Genomic DNA, 25060 nt, shown 5'->3' on the forward strand with positions numbered 1-25060 from the left:
AGTGTTTATTCTTTCAACGCGCTATATGAGATTGGAATAATACAGAATTGTGAAGGTGGTTCGATGAACCCTCTGTCAGGCACTTAAATGTGATTTGTATCCTTGTAGATATAGATTTAGATAGATATGTGCCGTATTTGATATGTGAAAAGAAATGTCGAGGACACCTGTGATTAAGTAACCGATGCAGTAAACAGACAGCACGAAAATAACGTCACCTATCCGGTCGCATTCACCTTATCTGACGACAAGGAGAAGCGACCTGCTCAAAAAACCGAATGTTACCTACACAACTTACGCAAGTATTTACAGGTCAGGTCTCTCGTGTAGTCTGGAATTTTTACTGTTTCTGCTGCACTGAGCTACATCACAGAAGGAAAGGTTTGTCAGAACTGAAAACTGGATTAAGTTTTCTCTCAACTGAGGTGGAAATATTTTTATGATCTTTTGGACTCCATGTAGGTGGGAGACAGGTTTCTAGCACGCTGCAAGTGCTTGTCCTTCCCAATTTAGATACTCATCCAGGATTATGCCGAGATCTTTTTCTGTGTTTCGGTAGGGTACAGAATACAATTAAGAAGTACTGGAGGAACTATTTCACCAAAATGTCCGCTGTTCAGCTTTCGGTGTGAGATATGGATGACCTGTGACTTCTTGGAGTATAGCTTCAGACCCACCTTTAGTATCCAGTAACGTTAGATATAACTGCGTGTTGTCGACTTATGAGCGGTAGTTACAAGAATAAAGCAAGGATGAAGTGTCAATGCTATTTAGCTAGAAAAGCAGTGGTCCAAGAACGCAGCCCTGGAGGCTCCTGAGAACACATTTTTCCACAGTAACCTCGCAATGACACACGATTTTGAGGCAGCTGTCCAACCACAGTATTGCATTGCATTGACAAATTCAGCTGTTTCATTTTCCTAAGTATTGTAGCGAAACCTACAGTACCAAAAGCCTTGTAGAAACCAAGTAATATTACAATGATCGCTTTACCCCTGTCCATGGTGTATTTAGTGTCGTCAGCTACTTTTACACTGATGGAAAAAAATCGCAACGCCAAGGAGGTGTTGTGCGACATAAACGAAAATTGGTAGGCGTGTTAATGCCTATTCAAATTTCGCGCCAGTCGCATAAGAATGGCGCTAGTAGCGCCACTATGAGGCTGAATATCAGGTTTGCTTTTACTTACACGCTGTAACGGTCGTGAGATTTAGTTACCTTTCAGATTAGACGCGGTGAGCCGAAGTTACTCAAGAATGCCTTTAAGGCGACAGACCCCACTATCAACACGAGGTCTTGTAAGAAGGCTAAGAGACGCTGGATATTCCTTGTGCGATACTCTAGAAAGATGTGGCAAGAATGTAACCACTGTACGTGACTGCTGGCAGCGGTGGTCACGAGAATGTACGACCTCAAGGAGACCGGGCATCGGACGGCCATGTGGTACTAACGAGAGGGAAGACCATCGTGTTGGGTGTATGGCTCTGGCCCATGGTAATGCATCTGCAGCAGCAATTTGAGTAGCAGTGACACTTCGAACGGTTATAAACCGGCTACTTTAAGCACAGCTCCAAGCCAGAGGCCCTGTAGATTGACCCTTTTTTTTTTTTTTTTTTCCTTTATTGTATTTCAATTCCCCATCGGGGCGGGCTGGCAGCAGCATAGGCGCTGCTCTTCAGCCGAAAGACATAGAACAAAACAACAGAAGACAGTTAAAAACAGCAAAGGAGAGAATAAGGTGAACATAGATATAAACAAGGGGAACATCATGGAAGGCAATAGACAAAAAACGGGGTGACTGTAAAATGGAGATAAAAAACTGTTTAAAAGTAGCACACACAAAAAGCCACACACTGCGACGGTTAAAAGAACACGAGGCACAGTATGACTGGAGCATAAAGGTAGCGACGTAAGGCATAGCACATAATGTAACACTGACGGCGAACCTCAAGGCAGGACACAATTAAAATCACACCTCTTGACGCACACGAGAAACAGCACTAAACAACACTGATGTGGCACACTGATGAAGAGCAACACAGAGGATCTGCCAGGCGCTAGGAGATGAGGGAGACCTGAAGAAGGGAGGGAGGGGAAGAGATGGGGGAGGTGACCGGGGGGCGCGTGGAAAAGAGGGCCATGGAGGAAGGGATGTGGGAAGGAGAGAGGCAAGTATGGGGTGCAGGGTCTCAGGGGAGGGGTGGACAGAGGAAAATCCGCTCTGGGAGAAGGAGGAAAGAGGGAAAGGGGCCCTGGGGAGGGGGGGGGGACAAGGCCAGGTTATAGTTGGAAGGAAGGGTAGATGTCACGGCGAAGTTCGTCATCCGGGAGGGGGAGGCGTTGGAAATTGCCCTGATGAAGGAGATGGAGGGTATGGAGGTGGAGAGAGGGAGGGATACAGCGATAGAGGCGCGGCAACGGGCGGGGGGTGGAGAGGAAGGAGGAAACCAGAGGGTGGGGGGGGATCAAGCCTGCGAACAATGTAAAGGATGCGGAGATGTTGGAGGAACAGGAGGAGGTGGGGGAAGGGGATCAGTTCATACAGGAGCCGCGTGGGGGAAGGAAGGCGGATACGGAAGGCAAGGCGGAGCGCATGGCGTTCAAGGATTTGGAGGGCCTTGTAAAAGCGGGTGGGGGCGGAGATCCAGGCAACGCTGGCATAACAGAGGATAGGACGGATGAGGGATTTGTAGGTGTGGAGGATGGTAGAAGGATGCAAGCCCCATGTCCGGCCAGACAGGAGTTTCAGAAGGCGGAGGCGGGAATGGGCTTTCTGCTGGATGGTCAGGAGATGAGGGGTCCAGGTGAGGTGGCGGTCAAGGGTGAGGCCAAGGTATTTCAGGGTAGGGGTGAGTTGGATAGGACGACCATAAAGGGTGAGGTAGAAATCATGGAGGCGGAAGGAGCGAGTGGTGCGGCCTATGATGATTGCCTGGGTTTTGGAGGGGTTGAGACGGAGGAACCACTGGTTACACCAAGTGGTGAACTGGTTAAGGTGGGTTTGGAGGGTACGTTGAGACCGTTGAAGGGTAGGATAGAGAGCCAGGAAGGCGGTGTCATCAGCATACTGGAGAAGGTGGACTGGTGGGGGTGGCTTGGGCATATCAGCTGTATACAAGAGATAAAGGAGAGGGGAGAGGACAGAACCCTGGGGGACGCCAGCCGTAGGATAAAAGATACGGGAGTTGGTGTTGTGGAGGGTGACATAGGAAGGACGGTGCGAGAGGAAGGAAGCGACCAGACGGACAAAATTGATAGGCAGGGCGTAGGTTTGGAGTTTAAAGAGGAGACCGGGATGCCATACACGGTCATAGGCATTTTGGAGGTCAAGGGAAACAAAAATGGCGGAGCGACGGGAGTTGAGCTGGAGGGACAGAAGGTGAACAAGGTTGAGGAGTTGGTCGTCAGCAGAGAAGGAGGGTCGGAAGCCACACTGGGTAAGGGGGAGGAGGTGGTGTTGAGCAAGGTGCTGATGGATACGGCGGGAGAGGATGGATTCAAAGACCTTACTGAAGACGGAGGTGAGGCAGATGGGACGATAGGAAGAGGCGGCAGAAGGGGGTTTGTTGGGTTTGAGGAATAAGAGGACGCGGGAGGTCTTCCACAGGTCAGGGTAAAAGCCAGTAGAGAGGACGACATTATAGAGATGGGCGAGGACAGTCAGGAAGGAATAGGGGCTTTCGCGAAGGTGACGGTAGGTGACACAGTCGTGACCAGGGGCCGTGTTACGTTTGGACCGGAGGATAAGTTTAATGTCTTGTGCTGTGATGGGAGTGTTTATGTCGGAGGGGGGCAACTGCCCCAAGTACTGGAGACTAGGAGCAAGAGGAGCGACCGAGGTATCAGCACGTTCCATGACCGTGGGGAAAAGAGAATAATCAAAGTGGGGATCATCGGGGATGGAGAAGACCTCGGAAAGGTGGGAAGCGAAGTGGTTGGCCTTACTGAGGTTGTCAGGAAGGGGGCGATCGTTATGGAGAAGGGGGTAGTGGGGAGCGGAAAGGGAACCAGTAAGACGATGGAAGGCGGACCAGTACTTGGAGGAGTTGATAGGGAGGGTGGCGTTGAGTCGTGTGCAGGTCTGGCGCCAGTCTCGGCGTTTCGTTGCTGTAATAAGGTTCCGTACGTGTTGCTGTATTTGCCGGTGGCGTTGGAGTGTATCCCTGTCACGAGTGCGCAGGAAGGAGCGATAGAGGCGGCGGGATTCACGGAGGAGGAGGACAGCCCGCGGAGGGAGAGTGGGACGGTGTGGGTGGATGGTTTTAGTAGGAACATGGGCCTCCACGGCGTCAGTAATTACCTGCTGAAGGAAGGACGAGGCGTGGTTGATGTCGTCAGGATGGTGATAGGTAAGAGGGTGGCTTTCGACCTGGGCGGAGATGGAGTCCCGGTAGGCATCCCAGTTGGCACGGCGATAGTCATGGACGACCTTGGGAGGGGGTGCAGGGTGCGGAGCCGGAGGGGGGCGGTTTGCAGATGCGATGGTGAGAAGGACAGGGAGGTGATCGCTACCTGTGGGGGCAAGGACGGCGACAGTGATACGCCCAAGGAGGTTGGCGGAGGCAATGACAACATCGGGGGTGGTGTTACTTTCAGGTCGGGTGTGCTGAGGAAGAGGAACTAGGTCACCTTGAAGTGTGGAGAGGAACTGATGCCACCGCCGAAGGGCAGCAGGAGTGCGGCTATGGATGTTGAGGTCGGCGGCAATCACATAGGTGGAGAAGGTGTGGTCAATGTGTGAGATGAAGTCATAAGGAAGAGGAGCAGTGGGGCGGACATAGATGGTGGCACAGGTAATGGTGAGGGAGGGGAAGAAGACGCTAAGGATAAGGTGTTCAGTGGGGTCCTTGAGGAGAGGTTGTGGCCGGACAGGGATATGCTTAAGGTGACCAATCGCGACTCCACCCTGCGCACGAGGACCAGGAGCGTCAGTGCGGTGGAGGATATAGGGGGAGGTGCGGATAGAATGGTGGGGCTGGAGAAAGGTTTCGTTCAAGAGGAAGGTGTCGACCTGGTGGTGGGAGAGGGTGTGCATGAGGAGGTATTTGTTGGAGCGGAAGGAGCGAATGTTCTGGAAGAGGATGCGAGACTCGTGCCGCGCCATGACGGGAAGGAGGGGGGGAAGAGAGGGAAGGGAAGAGACTTAAACTAGGGTGTCGAGGCGGGTGAAGGTGAAGTGGGCTTGGTTGTGGGAGTAAGTGGCGAAGGCGTTCAGGTGGAAAACAGAGCGAGCAGCAAGGGATATTTGTTGGAAGGTGTGGGGGCGCTGAAAAGGGTGAATGTTTTGGAGGACAACGGTAATGAACCGGATGATGTCCTCGGCCGTGGGGGGTGGACGGAGGGAATTGTTGGGATGGACAGGGGGATCGACGGGACGAACTGGGACCGTAAGTTCAGGGGTGGCTGGAGGGGGTTTAGCTTTACATTTGTGGGAGTATGTGGGATGGGGGCCATTGCAGGTATTACAGGAAGGAGGAGCAGCGAGGTTGGGGCAGTTTTTAAGAAAGTGGGAGGCCTTGCAATGGGGACAGGTGGGGGGGTTTTTGCAGTTGGGAGTCAGGTGGTCATTGTACATCAGGCACCGCTGGCAACGGTAGGATTGGGGAGGGGATTTGGAGGATTCAACAGGGTGGCGACGGTGGTATATCAGGGCACCCTGGGTGAGGAGATGGTCTATGGATGGGGCGGATTCAGAGAATACCCGCATGAGGTAGGTGGGACCAGAGGCATTGTGGATACGGCGGGCAGAGCGGATTTCCAAGTCCGGGTGGGAGTTCAGTTCTACCAACACTTCATCCTCTGTGATCACCGGGCTGAGCTTGGTGATCACAGCGGTGTAGGTGGGGGGGCGTCGGGGAGGCTGGGGCTGACGAGGAGTGGAAGCGGAAAGGAAGGGTGTCAGAGAGGCGTGGGGGCCAAACATAACTCGTGGGAGTTTTCGCAGGAGGTCTGTGTGAAAGGATGGGGACGGGGACTTGATAAGGACTGAGTCCCTGCGGGGAATGAGTTGGGAAATGGGAGCACCAGGTAAGTACTTTCGTATTTCCTTGGTGAGGGTACGAGCGTCGAGGAACTTAGGATCGGGAGTTGACAGGACGAAGGTGTGGAGGGTGGGGGCCAAGGTATGGGTGGCAGGAGGAGGGGTGGTGTCCATGGTGACGGCAGGGGGAGGGGGAGGGGGAGGTGGTGTTGATTTTTTGTGGGAAGTCTCGGGAGCAGAGTCGGTAAGGACGCGCTTTTGGGGTTTTTTGGAGACTGGAGGCTGGGAGGAGGGGAGAGGGACGGGGAGGAGAGGGAGGTGGCGGGTGGCAGATCCCTGTGGCGTAGCGGAGGCACCGGGAGAAGCAGCTGGTTCAGTGGCGGCGATGGTGGCTCGGCGCGACGTGATGCGTGCGGGAGATGCAGAAGACGAAGCGACGGGGTCGGGGAGAGAGGGGAAGCCAACGACCTGAGGGGCGGCAGCAGAGGCGGCAACAGAGGCGTACGTGAGGGCGGGGGTAGGAGTGGGAGCTGGTGAGGGTGTGGAAGCTGGAGGAAGGGTGTAGAGGTGTGGGTATACAGCAGGGGAGGAGATAGGGGGATGTGTGAGCGGGGGAAGGGAAGGGGAGGCGGAAGGAGGGAGGCCAGGGGCGGCACTCCAGGAAGTGACTGTGGGAGAAGGGGAGGGGGAGGTGTAGATGACGGTGGAGGTGGGAGTACTCATTGCAGACGAACGGCGACGGACAGACGGACGTGCAGCAGGCAGCGGCGGCGTCAGCGTCGGCGATGGTCGGCGGCGAACAGCAGGCGGCGGCGGCGGCGGCGGCGGCGGCGGCGGCGGCGGCGGCAGCGGTTACGACGACGGCGATGGACAGCGAGCAGGCAGGCAGTTACGACGACGGCGATGGACAGCGAGCAGGCAGGCAGGCAGGCAGGCGGACGGACGGACGGACGGACGAACAGCGACAGCAACAAGCGGCGGGCACACAGACAAAACACACAATCTTCGAAGACGGAGATTCCACCCTGAGAGTAGCCCAGGCTTTGCAATCTGACGCTTTCGAAGGAGGGGATCCAACCCTCTAGATGATGTAGATTGACCCCAAACCACCGCCATTTGCAACATCATTGGTATCAAGCGAGACTCAGAACAGGGTGGAGGTCTGTTGTGTTTTCTGATAAAAGCTGGTTCTGCTTCGGTGCCAGTGATAGACTCTTGTTAGGCAGAAGGAGGCCAGGTGAGGACCTGCACACAGCCTGTCTGGTTGTTGAACATACTGGAACTACGAGGGTTGTTTTTTAAGTAAGGGCCGTTCGCGCGTATAGTCCCGTAGTTCGCGCGGACGCCGCAACAAGCCACTGCGCCACTTGCCGGCATCCTTCCCGTTCACACTGACGCAAGTTGCAGCTCTGTAGCTGACGTGTACGCATGGCTGTGCTACTTTATAATGTTTACGATTATTGAATCGCCCGCCGCGTGTGAGATACGGTCAGTGATACGTTTTTTGACCGCGAGAAGCCTATCAGCTGCAGAAATTCATCGTCAGTTAACAGAAGTTTATGGCTTGAATGCCATGAGTGAAGGTAAAGTGCGTCTATGGGTTAGAGAGTTTAAAAATGGCCGTCAAAACGTCCATGGCGAAGAACGCTCAGGCCGGCCCTCTGTGATCACTGATGATTTGGTGGCTGCAGTCGAAACAAAGATTCGTGAGGATAGAAGATTCACAATTTCCACTCTTTTTTTTTGGAATTTCCACAAGTTTCAAGATCGGTTTTGTACAAAATTGTGTCTGAAAACCTAAACTTTAAGAAACTGTGTTCTCGGTGGGTACCCAGACTCCTCACAGAGGACCACAAAGGGAAGAGATTTGCCACTTCATTGGACTTTTTGATTCGTTACGAGGAAGAAGGGGATGACATGTTGAGTCAAATTGTCAGTGGAGATGAAACATGGGTATCCCATATCACTCCCGAAAGCAAGCGACAATCGATGGAATGGCGACACACAACCTCACCCGTCAAGATCAAAGCGCAAGATTATGGCAACTGTGTTCTGGGACCGGCGCGGTGTTTTGCTAGTGGACTTTATGCCACGAGGAACGACAATCAACTCAGATGCCTACTGTGCAACCCTAAAGAAGCTCCGCAGGGCAATTCAAAACAAAAGGCGCGGCATGCTGACAAAAGGAGTTTTGCTGCTGCACGATAACGCTAGGCCTCACACCTCTCAAAAGACTCGGGATTTGATTGATTCTTTTGGCTGGGAAGTTTTGGACCATCCACCATACAGCCCCGACCTTGCTCCTAGCGATTTTCACCTTTTCCGGTACCTGAAACGCCATCTTGGCGGGCAGCGCTTCAATGACGACGATGAAGTGAAAGCGGCCGTGAACTATTGGCTGTCGGAGCAGGCGGCCGAATTCTTTGAAGAGGGAATTAAAAACTTAGTTGTACGGTATGACAAGTGCTTAAATAAACAAGGCAACTATGTAGAAAAATAGGTAAAAGTGTGCAGAATCAGAAAATAAAAGTTTTTTTACAAAACTATTTGTATCTTTCTTTAAAAATAAAAACGGCCCTTACTTAAAAAACAACCCTCGTATACCCGGAGCTATGGTCTCGTGTGCGATTCCGTATGACAACAGGAGCACTCTAACTGTTATCCCACGCAACTTGTCTGCAAAGCTGTAGTCAGTTCGATGATCTGACCTGCTCCACTGCCATTCATGAAAAGCATTCCACAGGATGTATTCCAACAGGATAACGCTCGCCCATATTCCGCCGTTGTAGCCCGACATGCTATGAAGAGTGTCTTGGCCTGCTCGATCACCAGATCTGTCTCTGATCGAGCACATATGGAACGTCATCGAATGACAACTCTAGCGTCATCCATAAGCAGCATTAACTGTCCCTGTACTGAACTACCAAGTGCAACAGACATGGAATTCCATCCGAAAAACTGACATCCGAAACCTGAACAACGAAATGCAAGCACGTCTGCGTGTTTGTATTCAACATTCTGGCGGTTCCTGAGGTTATTAACGTACGAGCATTTCACATCTGCAATGAGATTAGATTAGATTAGTACTTCTTCCATAGATCATGAATACGACACTTCGTAATGATGTGGAACGTGTCAGGTTAATAAAAGGCGTCTATCCAAGATATGACATCACACAAAATAATACACGACGCTTAATATTTTTAATTTTTATTTGGGTAGGGGGGGGTGGAGAAATTACCCACTTACTATATCCAAAACTTCATCTAATGACCTATCTCGCGGTTACATTAATCTGTGATTTTGCGATGTTAAAAACTTACACATATTACCTAGACAAATGTATCCCCGAAATTTCATTACTCTACATTAATTACTTTTCACTGTTGAGATTTTTTTGTCGGTGTATTAACACATTTGCTGTGCTATTGTGTTTTTGAAAGCATGATTGATATTTATCTTGGATATCGTAGGTTTTAAACTGCTATGAGTGATCAGGAACTAAGATTACAAAGCCTGCAGTGAAACGTGTAGTATTTTTTTGACTTAGTCTCCGTATCGCTTAAGGCACGTATCTCTTCGGGGAATGAGTTGAATACACTTTTCTGGTAAAAATTCTGTTCTTACGTATTCAGCCACGTGAACAATATGACGACAGCTTCCGAACGACATTCCCAGTTCCAACGTTACATATCGTAAGACCCTCTTCCAGGCACTTAAATGTGATCCGTGTAGATGTAGATGAGACGTATTGCAGACCGTTAATAACGACCAGGATGGCTGCGTGAAGTGATGCTACTCCAAGGTATTGCCCTCCCGCATTCTGCTAGACTGATGAAAAACACTACGCAGGGCTTGGGTTGGAAAGTCATTCTGTACCCACCTTATTCGCCTGATTTGAACACTGAGATTTTCACCTTTTACGTTCTCTGTCGAACAGCCTTCAAGGAAATTCGCTTCTGGGTGAAAATGTGCTTCAAACATGTCTGAATGAGTTCTTTGACTCAGTATCACGTAATTTCTACAGTCGCTGAATCTAAAAGTTACCCCAGACTGTTGTAAATAGTGAAGGAGAAAATTTTACTGATGGCGGAACTCTCTGTTATGTGTGTGTGTTTGTGTGTGTGTGTGTAATTTATGGAAAAACGGTACCAATTTATGTACCAACAAAATATTTAATCATACTTGGGGTCATTACATCATACATCCTGTCCCAAAAGAGATTCTCATAATTGTTTTCAGTGCTATGTAGAAACTGTCTTCGGAAAAACACGTCTGTCGAACAGATGTTATGTTGTGGTGTAATTTATTACAGCTTGAAAGCTGAGTGCTGTTACGAAAAGTCGTTTAATTCGTTTACAGATTTTGACTCTCCCCCACTAGAGCACGTTAGTTTTTTTAGATTGCTGCAGGATTCGAAACGCTGTGTGGCGTTGCTGGGTTAAAATTTCGCGTCACTCCGTACTGCATAACTGACTAACAAATGTTCCACCTACCTCACCACAGCGTGTGGTCACCAACCCGCTTCTCTGCAACGTAGATACTGTTCAGACTATGTTAAAAGCAGCGTTGAAGAAAAACATCGTCAATACTTACTTTAGCACATTCCGCATTACCTCTGTAGCTACATGTCCTGTAATCTCTTATAACAAAATCCGGGAAGAGGGCGACCGCTTCATCTTTTTAGAAAAAAAAAGTCAAAATACGGCAAGGAATTCTTTATTGCCTTTAGAAGCAAAACTAAGCAGGTGCCATCAGCCCGTATTTTAAACTAACAGCTAATAGCACTGTACTCCTCTGACAGTTCACCCCATTTAGTACACATGCAGGACAGCCAGAAATGTGCTGAAGTCCAAGACGAATTATTACGCGATTTTAAAGTCAATACTCTGCTACAACTTGTGAGTTTCACACTCAGTCCTTTTCAGTGGATTTCTTTAACAGAAATTGCTCGCCAAAAATGTTCCGTAATTGAATGCTGAACATGCAACGCAGAATTTCACTACACAAAGGCCAAGAGTTCACACGCGTTTATCTCACCAACAAATTACTTCTCAAAGCTCAAATTTTCACGATCTGTCCGTAAATGCATTTTCTTTCACGGATATATAAATCGAACGCGAAATAACAGTACTTTGTTCATTTTACATATAACTCTTCCGGACACATTCAACATGACCTGCGCATCCGACAGCGAGCCTACGACTGCCTCAATGCCGTTGCTCACAGCACTTATAATACTTGATAGAGCGCGGGAAAGTCTTCACTCTGATTGGTTGATCAAAGTCACCAGTCGATCAAATCAATCTTTCTAGATCATATTCGCGCCTAAACTGTTCTACTCCAGTCAATATTCACAGATGCATTTACGTCATTTCATGCTGTAAATATTAATAAACTGTTCCACCAAACGAAACGAAAGGAAAACTAATCTTGAAATAACTTTAGAAAAAACATTACTCTACGAATAACTATTCTGGCTGCCTTCTTACAAAAACAACTACGATTGGACATACGTCATCAGCAATGTTGGTACAAACATCTTTCCCACGCTTATCTTGCAATGCATTGCATCTTGCTTATTGCATTACATAAAATTAATCTTGACACTTAACGTATGTCCCACATACACCTTCACACTCACTCTCATTTACTCCCACATAATTTTGTCTGAATTGTGTATTACGAAAATGAAAACCTAAGTTTGAATATGAAAATCTCAATTAATTAATTCTGCACACTGAGAGTTCTTTTTGTGTTTTCAAATAGTACCAAAATATAAACTATTATAGTTCCTAACTGAATTTAATACCCCAATTGTCGGCTTCTGACTTTCTAAGTAGTTTTCTTTATCTCCGTGACTGTGATAGTTACAACGTTGAAATTTTTATACAATCGTCTCCTGAATAACAAAAAGTCATATACCAAGTTTGAACAAGATTATATTATATTTACTGTAGTTTATTTAGATTCTTAAGGGCTTGGATATTCTGTTGCTGGAACTGACACAAGTAGCGTTCCCACGGTCGTGCTAGCGACAGGTGCGAGTGAATCACTCCGAGATACAAGTGGCTGTCACCGCTATTTCCATGCACCGTATAAGGCCTTGTCCTACGTGAGTGATAGAAGCGACCGACAGCGAGCGACTTCTGGATACGCGACACTCCAGCGACAAGCAGCTGCATCGGGCGAAATGCTCGGGTGTTCTGCATGCGAACGATCACGTCACGCAGCAAGATAACAAGCTGTTTCTACAAAACGGCGCCTCTGTAGCCGGAGAGTAAGGCTACAAAATTAGATTTACTTAAGAAAATAAAGCGAAAAGGAGGGCTGTGAGTGAAATTTGCAAAGGGAGGAATCTCCATGGAGAATTTCATAAATATCATCAACTACGAAGATCACTAGGCAAATTCTTCGAATACACGTGACTGAGCAGAGGAGCACTCGACTATCTCCTCAATAAGTTAAATACGAATGCTGTGGGGTAGAGGTTGCGTTAGAGTCTCGTGATTCAGTGCTCCGAGACGGTCGAGGGTTCTACTCGAGATGCTTATTACATTTTAAGTGATTCAGTTACAATTCTGTATGTTAAATTTTATGTATACAGTTTACACAGCATCACCAAGTATATGTTTAAGGTTCTGCCAAAGAAATTGATCTTTAAGTGTACACACACCTATCCCTGTACATCACACATTAAATTCCTAATAAATTACAACGAATCATGAAATTTCACAGATATTTGATGATGCAAACGTAATTCATCAGCAGTCAGTGTTAAGGCAAACCGTTTCAATTACTCTAAATAGTCTGTAAAAGCAAAGCATACGAAATTTTTGAAAAGAAAGTCAAACTTTTTGTGTAATGGTTTGTCTGAAACTATGAAATAAAAAAAATTAGGGAAACATTTGGGCACCTCATTTTCTGTTCGTGATTTCGAGCATCATTCAAAGGCACGTAGAACGTTCCTCTGAACTAATTATCTCTTTTACATAAATCATTTCATAAAATCTTTGACTGATTTCTTTGATTTTTTAAAGTTTTATTCAGAAAGCATTATGTTACTGACTTTTTTATGTGCAAAATAGCTAGGGCTTGAACAGATGAAATTTCTGATACTTCATTTACATAGCTTGGCAGCAGCTTTTCGTTAATTACTTCAATTTTTCCTCAACTCATTAATTATGTTTTCGTTAATTACCCTGATTACTTTCAAGCAGTTAAATTTTTTCATGCAAAACTAGACCTCACGCTGGTAACTTTCATACCCCGTTTGCCTGTTTCTCTCCCTTTGTTTGGCTATGAAAATTCGGACAAAACATCGTGGTGTAATTTATAGGAAGTCTTGTTTTCGTTCTTCTCACGCGTTTACAAAACGTCTAAACATTCAGCGTGGTGTCTGTTTGTTCTATATCGTGTCTCCCTACCACTTTCGCGCAAGGACGCTCTGAGCGTGTTTTTTAGGGACTTGACTAGTTTGAACCTGGGACCTGTTGCTGGTAAGGAGACGCCAGACCACACATGACATGTAGAATTCAGAAGAGTTCAGTGAGACTAGCGATGATATAACCACATACTTAATGATTTAAGCCTCAGCTCCACTGCACCCCCTGTAAAAGAATCTTAATACTAACTAAATTTAGTGGAAGGGGTTCAAGACTTTTCTATTTTTAGTTAGCTAGCAAAATAACGTCGAAAAAGCAGTTAAGTTTACCATTGGAAATTTTATTCTAGTCACAAAACATTGTTTATAGCTTGCACTATTGATAAAAGGAAATGTTTTAATACAGGATGGTAAAAACCGACTGCGTTCATCACAAATGTGAACGAATATTCCCTGAATGGGTTTCCAAGTTCTACAATGGATCGAAGGATGACCTATGCCATATCACATCTATAATCTAGGTTTAATTTAAGTTTCACAAAAGATAAAACTATCAAAATGGTCTACAGTGACCCTCAATTATCTTTAGTTACTTATCTAACTTGTCGTAAATTACAGTGGCTGATGTGGCTTCTCAATAACTATATAACAGAAAAATCATCGCGTTTCAGATTTTTACTTCAAGTGGCAAATGTGAACACCATTAGCTTTAATTGACGATCGAAACTCGTATTACGCACAAAGGGGATGTAACAGATGAGACTTCGGCAGTTCTGAGAGTAGCTTTATGCGCTGTTATGCGGCATCGCGTGCGTTCATTACCTTGTCGGTGTTTGTCAGGGGGTGGCGGGCAGCACAGCTCCGCTCACCTCGCCGTCTCGGAAGTAACTCTCTTCTAACTTCTCCTTACTACAGTTTACCGAAGTTGGTTTAAAAAAAAAACTATCTGGCTGTGTTTTCATCAGACCAATCAGGGTCTCAATGTTAACCTTAAGCTCCGCCTACAAAAATTCTGTCTATCCAATGAGAAACGTTATACTTTTCGTGGTGGAGCAATGTTTTTAAAGTTTGCAACGTAACAGAGACGCGCAAAAGTCTCACGCTAAAACTTGCAGCTGGTGTGGTCCTTTTAGCGTTATCGTAATATCTGTACTGTTTTTGTGGAGGGCTCTATCTTTTAACATGGGCTGGGGGGTGGTCCTAACGTAATAGAGACGCGAAAAAGTCTCATGCTAAAACTTGCGGGTGGTGTAGCCCTTTTTGTGTTATCGTAAGATCTATATTGTTCTTCTGGAGGGCTCTAGCTTTTAACATGGGCTGGGGGGTGTTCCTAACGTAACAGAGACGCGAAAAAGTCTCACGCTAAAAACTTGCGGGTGGTGTGGTCCTAGCAGTTAGCTGGCGACGTGGGTGTCCGTCCGTCCCTTATCGTAGGGCCTTCTCGCTTAACACGGTTCTGCTCTCGGCTTCTGTTCTCGTTTCTCCCCTCGGAACTGCGTCTGTCTCACGGTGGGAAGGTATGACATGCATTTAGGCATTCTTGTGTTAGTCTGTGGTATTCCATTTGCTCACTCGTTACTCATATTACTTTGGTTAATTTAATGTCACGGATTTATTCGGAGCTATGTGACATACTACTGGATTTGCTTATCATGTCAGGGTTTTCATGGAAGGTGTTGGATTTGCCTGACACCTTACAAACGTATCGAGTGTTAATCATGCCAAAAAATAGTCCTTTTGCGTGCTGTCATTTCCAAAAATCGTCCTTTCGATATCTTGAAACGTTTATGAGATATGACGGTTTTTGTGACCACTTGATTCCCGAAGCGCAAGAAAGGTTCGGACGCGCCGCGAACGACCCGTCAGCGGATATAACAACCAATATCTCAAGAATGAAGAGAGATATCATTCCGGTCTCAACTTTAAATACAATTTACGTACATTGGTTACATTTCAGATGCAACAATGTATGGCGTATACGGAAAGTCTAAACAATGTGATTTTACCTCTCCAAATTTTTAAAAATTTCCTGCAGCCATGTTCTCAGTTTCGTGCAGCACAGTAACAATGAGGAATAACGAGCATAAATTCAGACATTTATCGTTTAAAGATATCAAGCTCTAAGATGCGGAAGAATCTAATTTTTTCACCAAATAGTTTTTTTAACCCATTTTATCCCACTGTTAAATTTTGGAACAAAAGTTTGTAATTTTTTTGTGCACAGGGATTCTGGTGTTTGGTAAGTTTGTCCCACTGCTGCCTTCTACATGCTCTTTGCTTTTACACAAAACTGCCAGTTGTGCTGGAGCATCTGCATACCAACATTGTTGGTGCTGGAGTAATTGCTGTTTATGGAAAATTGCTACAAGGAAAGGGTAAGTAAGCTTTACTATATTTGACAGTGGACAGCGGTATTATAATTTCTAAATATGACGTATAAAAACAAAATGGATAATGTGTGTATGTTATTTGTTCATATCTGTTCTCAGCAATGGGTTATAATGTATTGTAGCTGAGTGTTCCATTTTTGGAACAGTGGGATTGAATGGATGCATTGAAATAGTACAGCACTTGCATTTTAGGTTGACTGCCGAAGAAATTATAGCATTATTGGAAGAGGATATAGATTTTTATGATGCTCATTTATACAGAAATCCCGCTGATGACCCGTGGTGGTCAGATGAAGATTCAGGTGATGAGTGTGAAAGTGATATAAATCATCTAAATGGTAAGCACCTATGACATGTTGCAGAAGCAAAAGTTACAAAATAATGTGATGGCGAAATTATTGCCCAAGGGGTAAATATTAGACAATACTGTGAACTGAAGATTTTGATTAGAAAATACTCTTACTAGAATTTTCTGTGTTATTGATATGTAACTACATAAATATTATTTATGGTTTCTTGAAAGTCGAAGTTTTATATTACAGATAGGTCCTAGGGAGTCTAATGAGCCATCGTGTTCAACTTCTGGTGCCATCCATATTGACAGTGTTCTCAGTCCGAAATGTTCTACATCAAATACTATTCTTGTTATCAGCAGGAGAGAGAGGACTGAGGGACTCAGAGTGATATAAATGAAGTGCAGATGAAGACATGGACCCTTGCAGAATTGTTGACTGAAGAACTGTCACCAGTACAGCTATTTGAACTGTTTTATGATGACATTATTGTGGACATGCTAGCCAATTACACAAATATTTACGCTCATCAGCAGGGAGATACAACATTCAATGTGTCATGTGGAGAGATAAGAGTATTATTGGCCATATTTCTTCTGACAGGTTACAACCCTTTATCAAGATATAGAATGTACTGGCAAATGAGTGAGGATTGCCATAATCTAGCTGTGTCAAAAGCATTGTCAAAGTGAAGACTTGAAAAAAAATTGTGAAATATATACATGCCTGTGATAACAACAGCTTATCCAAAGATGGCTGATTTTCAAAAGTGAGACCACTTTGGAAACTCTTGAATGATAGGTGGCTAGGAGCTTTCAATTACGAAAGACTGCTACTTATTCATGAGGCCATGATTCTGTATAATGGTAGACATGGAACAAAGCAACATATGGCAGGTAAACCAATTAGGTTTGGTTATAAGCTTTGGTGTCTTTGCACAAGACTAGGATACCTAGTTCAAACTAAACCATACCTAGGTGCTGCAACAGTAAACACAAGACCTGAGCTTGGTGTAGGTGGTCTAGTTGTGTTAGACTTAGTATCAAAAGTTCCGTTTGAGAATGAACAGACATATGATTCCTTTTTTGATAACTTTTTTACTTCATTGCCACTTTTGGATGTACTAAAAGAAAAGGACTGCACTGGAACAGGAACAGTTCGCTCAAATAGGACAGGGACCTATAATAAATGTGGATTGACTGATTCGCTGCCATGACAACAGCATTGTTACCATCGCGTCAAATAGAAGTGAAGTTCAACCAACTGGACAATGCAAAGGATATATTAGGAGTGAGAGAAAGTTTATTGATGTAATTACTCCTGCTGCAGTTGTTAGCTACAACGTGTACATGGGAGAAGTGGACAGACTTGATGAAAATGTTGGAAAATACAGGATTAGTTTCAGAACGAGGAAATGATACTACCAACTTCTTGCTTTTCCGCTGAATGCATCAATAAACAATGCTTGATTGCAGTATAGACAAACAATACAGTATAAGGGCAATCCACTCGATCTTCTTGGCTTCACAAAGTATGTGGTCAACTGCTACTTTCAAAAGTACAACTCTCGACAGTCATCTGCCCATCCAATGCGAAATCCAAAAGCCTTACATAAAAGGGTTCTCAATTATGTATACTACGATGGACAAGATCATCTGATTGTATCATTAGGCAAACAACTAAGATGTGGCCAGCGCAAGAAGAACACGACAAAACAATGTAAGAAATGTAAAACTCCTTTGCATACAAATTGTTTTGCGCAGTTTCATCCAAACTAAAGTTTAAATTAAACTCACTAAAACGCAGTGTATTCTTGTTTATTCCTTTTTAGGTTATGTATTCACATTTTGTATAATCTGTAAATGAGGTGTCTAAAATACGTAGTGAGAAAAATGAACGTAAACAAGAAAAATTTACAATCGTTTCTCTCGGCATTATGTGCACGGTACCTGTACCCTCCTCTTCCCACTGTACCCTCCAGTTCCCACTGTTCCATTTCCTGAACGTCCATTTTTTTGTACTAAATATATCGTTACAATCATGAAAGTGTTATCTATGGTTTATCTACACTCCAAATATAAGATTTAAACAGGAATTCGTAAAAGATTTGAATGGGAAACCTTCTTGGGATCAGACGGGTCAAAATCGGATGATAAGTATTTCATAGCTGCCGTCGCGTGCGCTCCACTGCTTTGCCGAGAAGACACGTGACTGTCGCTCTGTGCTGCGTGCTGCGGCGACAAGAGTCAAACACGTTTGAATTCAAACGTCGCCAGTTGCAGCGGGAGACAGGCAGCGACACAGATGTCGCTCACGTAGCACAGTTCCGTAACTATACCCGCGGTTGTGTTTTGTCGCCTGAAACTGTCGCGCTGTCGGTCGCTTCTTTTCTTACGTAGGACGCGGCATAAGACGTATAGTCTCACCGTTGGTACGCCGATCTCAGCTGGTTATGGTGATTCTTCCTCCTTCTTTCGCTTGTGCCTTTGTCCCGCAGGTACGCAGGGTCAGCATGGTTAGTCGGTTTTGGCCATGTTAGCATTAGGGATGGCCGGATGCCCTTCCTGCCGCCACCCCGTATCCCCCAGGACGGAATTAGGGTACCCCAACAGTCTGCGACTAGTGTAATCGATGGAATAATGCGAAAGTGTTCAGATGTCTGCGAGCCATGTAACTGAGGTGGTACGTGGGCAGGGGGATGTGGAAAACCACCTAAAAACCACATCCAGGCTGACCGGCACAACGGCCGTTGTCGTTAATCCGCCGGGCGGATTCGATCCGGGGCCGGCGCGCCTACCCGAGTCCACGAAGCAGCGCGTTAGCGCTCTCGGCTAACGTGGCGGGTCTCAGCTGGTTATGGTGATAAGGATTTAAAAATAATTTTTTCCAGCAGTGGTCTCTTTCGACAGTCTAGAAGCAGTAAAACAAGAGATTTGTTTATTTGGTTTCAACAAACAATTTATTGTGATTGTGTTATACGCCTCTTTTTATTGTGTGCTAACAGCGAATAATGATGCACTCGATCGAATAATGATGCACTCGATAGAAATGTTTCTGCATATACAGGGTGTTTCAAAAATGACCGGTATATTTGAAACGGCAATAAAAACTAAACGAGCAGCGATAGAAATACACCGTTTGTTGCAATATGCTTGGGACAACAGTACATTTTCAGGCGGACAAACTTTCGAAATTACAGTAGTTACAATTTTCAACAACAGATGGCGCTGCAAGTGATGTGAAAGATATAGAAGACAACGCAGTCTGTGAGTGCGCCATTCTGTACGTCGTCTTTCTGCTGTAAGCGTGTGCTGTTCACAACGTGCAAGTGTGCTGTAGACAACATGGTTTATTCCTTAGAACAGAGGATTTTTCTGGTGTTGGAATTCCACCGCCTAGAACACAGTGTTGTTGCAACAAGACGAAGTTTTCAACGGAGGTTTAATGTAACCAAAGGACCGAAAAGCGATACAATAAAGGATCTGTTTGAAAAATTTCAACGGACTGGGAACGTGACGGATGAACGTGCTGGAAAGGTAGGGCGACCGCGTACGGCAACCACAGAGGGCAACGCGCAGCTCGTGCAGCAGGTGATCCAACAGCGGCCTCGGGTTTCCGTTCGCCGTGTTGCAGCTGCGGTCCAAATGACGCCAACGTCCACGTATCGTCTCATGCGCCAGAGTTTACACCTCTATCCATACAAAATTCAAACGCGGCAACCCCTCAGCGCCGCTACCATTGCTGCACGAGAGACATTCGCTAACGATATAGTGCACAGGATTGATGACGGCGATATGCATGTGGGCAGCATTTGGTTTACTGACGAAGCTTATTTTTACCTGGACGGCTTCGTCAATAAACAGAACTGGCGCATATGGGGAACCGAAAAGCCCCATGTTGCAGTCCCATCGTCCCTGCATCCTCAAAAAGTACTGGTCTGGGCCGCCATTTCTTCCAAAGGAATCATTGGCCCATTTTTCAGATCCGAAACGATTACTGCATCACGCTATCTGGACATTCTTCGTGAATTTGTGGCGGTACAAACTGCCTTAGACGACACTGCGAACACCTCGTGGTTTATGCAAGATGGTGCCCGGCCACATCGCACGGCCGACGTCTTTAATTTCCTGAATGAATATTTCGACGATCGTGTGATTGCTTTGGGCTATCCGAAACATACAGGAGGCGGCGTGGATTGGCCTCCCTATACGCCAGACATGAACCCCTGTGACTTCTTTCTGTGGGGACACTTGAAAGACCAGGTGTACCGCCAGAATCCAGAAACAATTGAACAGCTGAAGCAGTACATCTCATCTGCATGTGAAGCCATTCCGCCAGACACGTTGTCAAAGGTTTCGGGTAATTTCATTCAGAGACTACGCCATATTATTGCTACGCATGGTGGATATGTGGAAAATATCGTACTATAGAGTTTCCCAGACCGCAGCGCCATCTGTTGTTGAAAATTGTAACTACTGTAATTTCGAAAGTTTGTCCCAAGCAAATTGCGACAAACGGTGTATTTCTATCGCTGCTCGTTTAGTTTTTATTGCCGTTTCAAATATACTGGTCATTTTTGAAACACCCTGTAGTTAGGTTTGGTGTGTATATTCAAGTGCCTTCTATACCCATGTTAAGCATCTTGTTGCAGTCATCAGTTTTTCCTCAGTCTGTCTGGATGGTTCAAAACTTTTTGTTGTAATTGACAGCACTTTGATTCCGTTTTTCGTAGGTGTTTGTTGCATCTCCTCCTACACTTCCCAGTTTTTCTTGCGCGCTGAGTACACAAGTATTCTTTTTGTATTATTAAAAATTTCTAATTGTTGGGTCTTATAAGGTGAATTAACAGCTCTCAAAAATTCATCTCGCAGTCTGATAATGTCCCTTCTGTTTTCTGTTATGAAGCATAGCTCATTTCTTTCAACTATGTCTCGTGTTTGTTGATAGCTGAAAAGGTTAACACTGAGGATAATACTGAGAACAGCATCAAATCATTCGACTGTTGATTAAAAAAGTTATTTCTTCGCGTATCATTTTAGGTTTGTTTGTTTTGCATGTTCTTGCCACAATCATAAGTTTTCAAAACCCAGATAAGTAAAAGGTAGTATTTTATTATTTACGATTTCAGTTCAACAGGATTACCGACTCAGAAAGAGAATGCTTTCAGAGACAATGTTTTAATATTACTTTCGATATGGGTTAGTAAATTCATTTATTCAATTTTTTTGGTAATTCTCTTTTCAAAAATCAGTTTTGCGATAGTCTGCATGAAGAACTGATTTCCGAGGTGATCTTTTGTATCCCTGCATAGATTGAACACCAACTGCGTTGTGCACCATCAGAGTATGTATTTTATAGTGACTGGATAAGCAGCAATATCATTTTTTTCCTTTTTTAAATGTTAAAACGTAACAGAATTTGAATACAGAATTATTGTTTGTAACCCATGTAGCCATTTAAATATATTGTACTACAAACCAAAGAGAAATAAAACGTTTATGGGTAAAAATTTTACAGATTTTGTCTTATTGGAGATTTTTCTGTAATACAGATTATGTGATATACAGTTATATTTGTGATTATAAGCAATGAAAGGCAGTCCAGGGTGGCACATGAAATTATAAATAACTTTTCAATGAAAAAACAAGAGAAATTTTCCTGGCTGTGTGATCTATGCTTTTGGAGACACGAACCAGATCAATTCATGATACAGAAAAGGAGAGCAGTATATATCCCTTTAGGCACGACGTCATTCATTAACAAATACTGGGTGAAACCGCTGGTGTAAGACTACAAGGTTATAAGGAACTGTTTTGGCAGTATTTTTTCTTCCTTCCATTCAAGGGTGGAGGTGTCACGGCAGCAATTTATCACTTGCAGTACGTTTTCTACACACCACCACTGCTGTACCTGAAATTACCCCCCAAAAATGGCACTATATAGCAAGTAATGCCAGTGATCATAAAAAAGGATCTATATCACGTTTCATTAACTTCTGTGCTTTGTTACGGCCAAATTAAGTCATTTTGAGATAAAAAACTGAAGGACAAGCGTATTACTACGACTGGCGTCCCTTATCATTAAATCTCATGATAACCTAATTACACCGGAAATGCTCGTAACAATTAATTGGTTTTGACAGGAGAAGGTGTGGAACAAACATACGTACAAAGGCCTAGCGCAATAGGGCGTAGCATATACACTTGAAGATGAATAAACACCTCCTAAACTGGTTGTGTTAATAAATTAATTCATTATTTTATGAACAAAAAAGCCTACATGGACAAAAAGGCCTACGCATTTGGACGCCTACGTGGACACAGAGAGGATGGTGGGGGAGATGGACAAGAAGAGGGGGAAGGAGGAACGGACTAATAGAACTGGGATAAATACATGCCCAGGTAACGCAGGACACTCAGTAAGTCTGAAGATAGGTAAATGGACTCCGAGTAAATGAGTAACTGTGTTTGGTAGACAAATACTCCTACTTATTAGTATGAAAATGCCAATTGTCTCAACTTTAGTTCAGTTGTAGCAGCAGAGCTGTGTATTGCTTGCAAAATATAATATATATTTTATTTTTGGTAATTTCAGATCTTAGGTGAGTTCCTCATGCAAGTCGGAATACTCGTTTGCTGAGTGTTTCGTATTAGCCATAATAAAAAAAAAATCACATGTGTAAATATTATGTAGACAGATCTCACATCCAGTATCATTCAGTAATATGTGAGTTTCTAGATGCTGCATTCGAAGCAGTGGTAATTGAGAACATTTCTTCAGAGTCAGCTGACTGCAGGAACGCCACATAAATGTAATAGTATATCTCATATAATTCAAGAAGCAGTTGTGTTACAGAACACCAGTTTATTAGAATTTATTTACAGGAAATGAATAATTTTATAGACTGTGTAACAACAAAACATTTAATGTACAGTTTGGGAAATATTACAGTGATATTTTACATTTGAACGCATTTATTTGCTTCCATTATGAATGTTTGACCAGAGCTCTTTACAAACCTGAATCTCTTAACTGTTCAAGTTTTAAGTGAAATGGTACAAGTAACTATGAAGTGTTGAAAACGTTTGGAGACCAAAATTTTGAATCCCGTTTTGTAGACAGAAACTCAAAAAGTCCGAAGTCTAAAGATCTGAAGTATTTAATCACATTTTTTACGAGAATTGAACATTTTAAAGACAGACATCCAGAGTGATTATAAAATGCAAAATAATCTTCTACGCACTTGAATTATCGCAAAAATACACTTAAAACTTTTCGGTTGTAAAAACAGAATTATCTCCTGAAACACTACCATCGGAGAGGTCCTCGTAAAATTGTACAGTGTACGATTAATCGGCGCAAAGGTACTAATTTCATCTTCTCATCGATGCTGACGCTGCGCAGAATGTCTTATGTCCTTTTTGCATTTTTTTAGTATACATGTTGGTGCACAAAACAATGTCTTGCGTTTCACAAAAGAAATGTCGGTGCCATCGCATTAATATCATCTTACATGTTAAAATTTCGGTTGTAAAGCTCGAATACACAGTCGATTGTTCTTTTCATTGCACTCGCTATTGGCCATCGGCAGCAGCGCATTCTACTGCGTTCGGCAAAAAGAGATGGGAACCCGTTTTTCCGAAGGTACAGAGATTTATACTTCAAAATTGTTTAAAGAGAATCGCTGTAGTCGATTTTCTTCTGTCTCACAGGCACTATTATTATATAATTCGTTGCACAACAGACTCGAAGTAATCGGTTTCTCGAACCACTGATATCATTCACTTTCCACCAGACATCATTTTAGCTTGCAATCGTGAAAGATTAAGAAATTAGAAGAGTGTTGGGCTGAAATTTGGAATCCATAGACATAGACAGCTGTGCGACGTAATGGAAGCACGAAACGAGGGTGTAAATATCGTGTATCCACTCATAACATAATCGTTAAGTTGATATTATTGAAAATATGTAACGCATTATTTACTATCGAAAAACGTAACTGTCATAATTAAAACCTAACACTTTCTTCTTTCGCTTAAAATGAATATATTCGAAGTTTTATTGTATCGTTAAAGTAAAATTAATTTTAGTTCAAATTTGTTATCTGTTAGCGATGATTAATTGTAGAAGTAAGCGCACAAAGTGATTTTGTAATAGTAACGCTAATGACAACCGTATCATTCTTGGGCTGTTCCGATTTGGGGCCACGTCTAGGACGAGCCAGCAGCGTTAGCGAGAAATGCTGATGATGTGGAACGCCAAGTATCCCGTTCCCCAGGATTGTATTTGAGGGTTCCCAGGCACTATCTTTTCACGATGTTCAGTGCAATTGTCTCGGGAAACCCCTTTGTCCACAACTCCACCTGCTGCTCGCACATGATTGCAAGTAGCAAGCATTTATGTTCTGTCGTGGCACAGGCGCATTGGTCTCAGCTTACTCCTTTAATCATACCTGTGTTTGCTCCACTAACTTGAGTGCAAGCGACAACCATTCATTGAGCCAAGCATTATTCCTACACAGCACAACATCCAATAGTGTCGGTACACTCATTTGTCCACAGCTGTATCTCATCCTCGAACCTAGTTGCGAGTTACGGTCATTCTTTTACCCAGTCGTTAAGCTTATATAGCATGAGGTGCGATTATTTAGGCATACTCCTTTGACCACAGCTTTGATCCACGCACCTGAGCGAGAGTAGCAAACATTCATACAGATGAGCATTGAAACTTCCTGGCAGATTAAAATTGTGTGCCGGACCGAGACTCGAACTCCGGACCTTTGCCTTCCGCGCGCAAGTGCTCTGCCAACTGAGCTACCCAAGCACGACTCACGCACCGTCCTCACAGCTGCCAGTACCTCGTCTCCTACCTTCCAAACTTTACAGAAGCTCTCCTGCGAACCACGCAGGCCTGGAACTCCTGAAAGAAAGGATATTGCGGAGACATGGCTTAGCCACAGCCTGGGGGATGTTTCCAGAAGGAGATTTTCACTCTGCAGCGGAGTGTGCGCTGG

The 25060-nt window shown here is 44.5% G+C and overlaps 1 protein-coding gene across 1 annotated transcript in view; it reads right to left on the reverse strand.

The window, feature by feature from the left end:
- LOC126234892 (uncharacterized) overlaps positions 1-25060 on the reverse strand; it is a 260388-nt gene that overhangs the window by 29970 nt on the left and 205358 nt on the right. The gene's annotated exons all lie outside the window — the stretch shown is intronic.

This window comes from Schistocerca nitens, chromosome 2 (assembly GCF_023898315.1).
Source record: "Schistocerca nitens isolate TAMUIC-IGC-003100 chromosome 2, iqSchNite1.1, whole genome shotgun sequence".
Lineage (NCBI taxonomy): Eukaryota > Metazoa > Arthropoda > Insecta > Orthoptera > Acrididae > Schistocerca > Schistocerca nitens.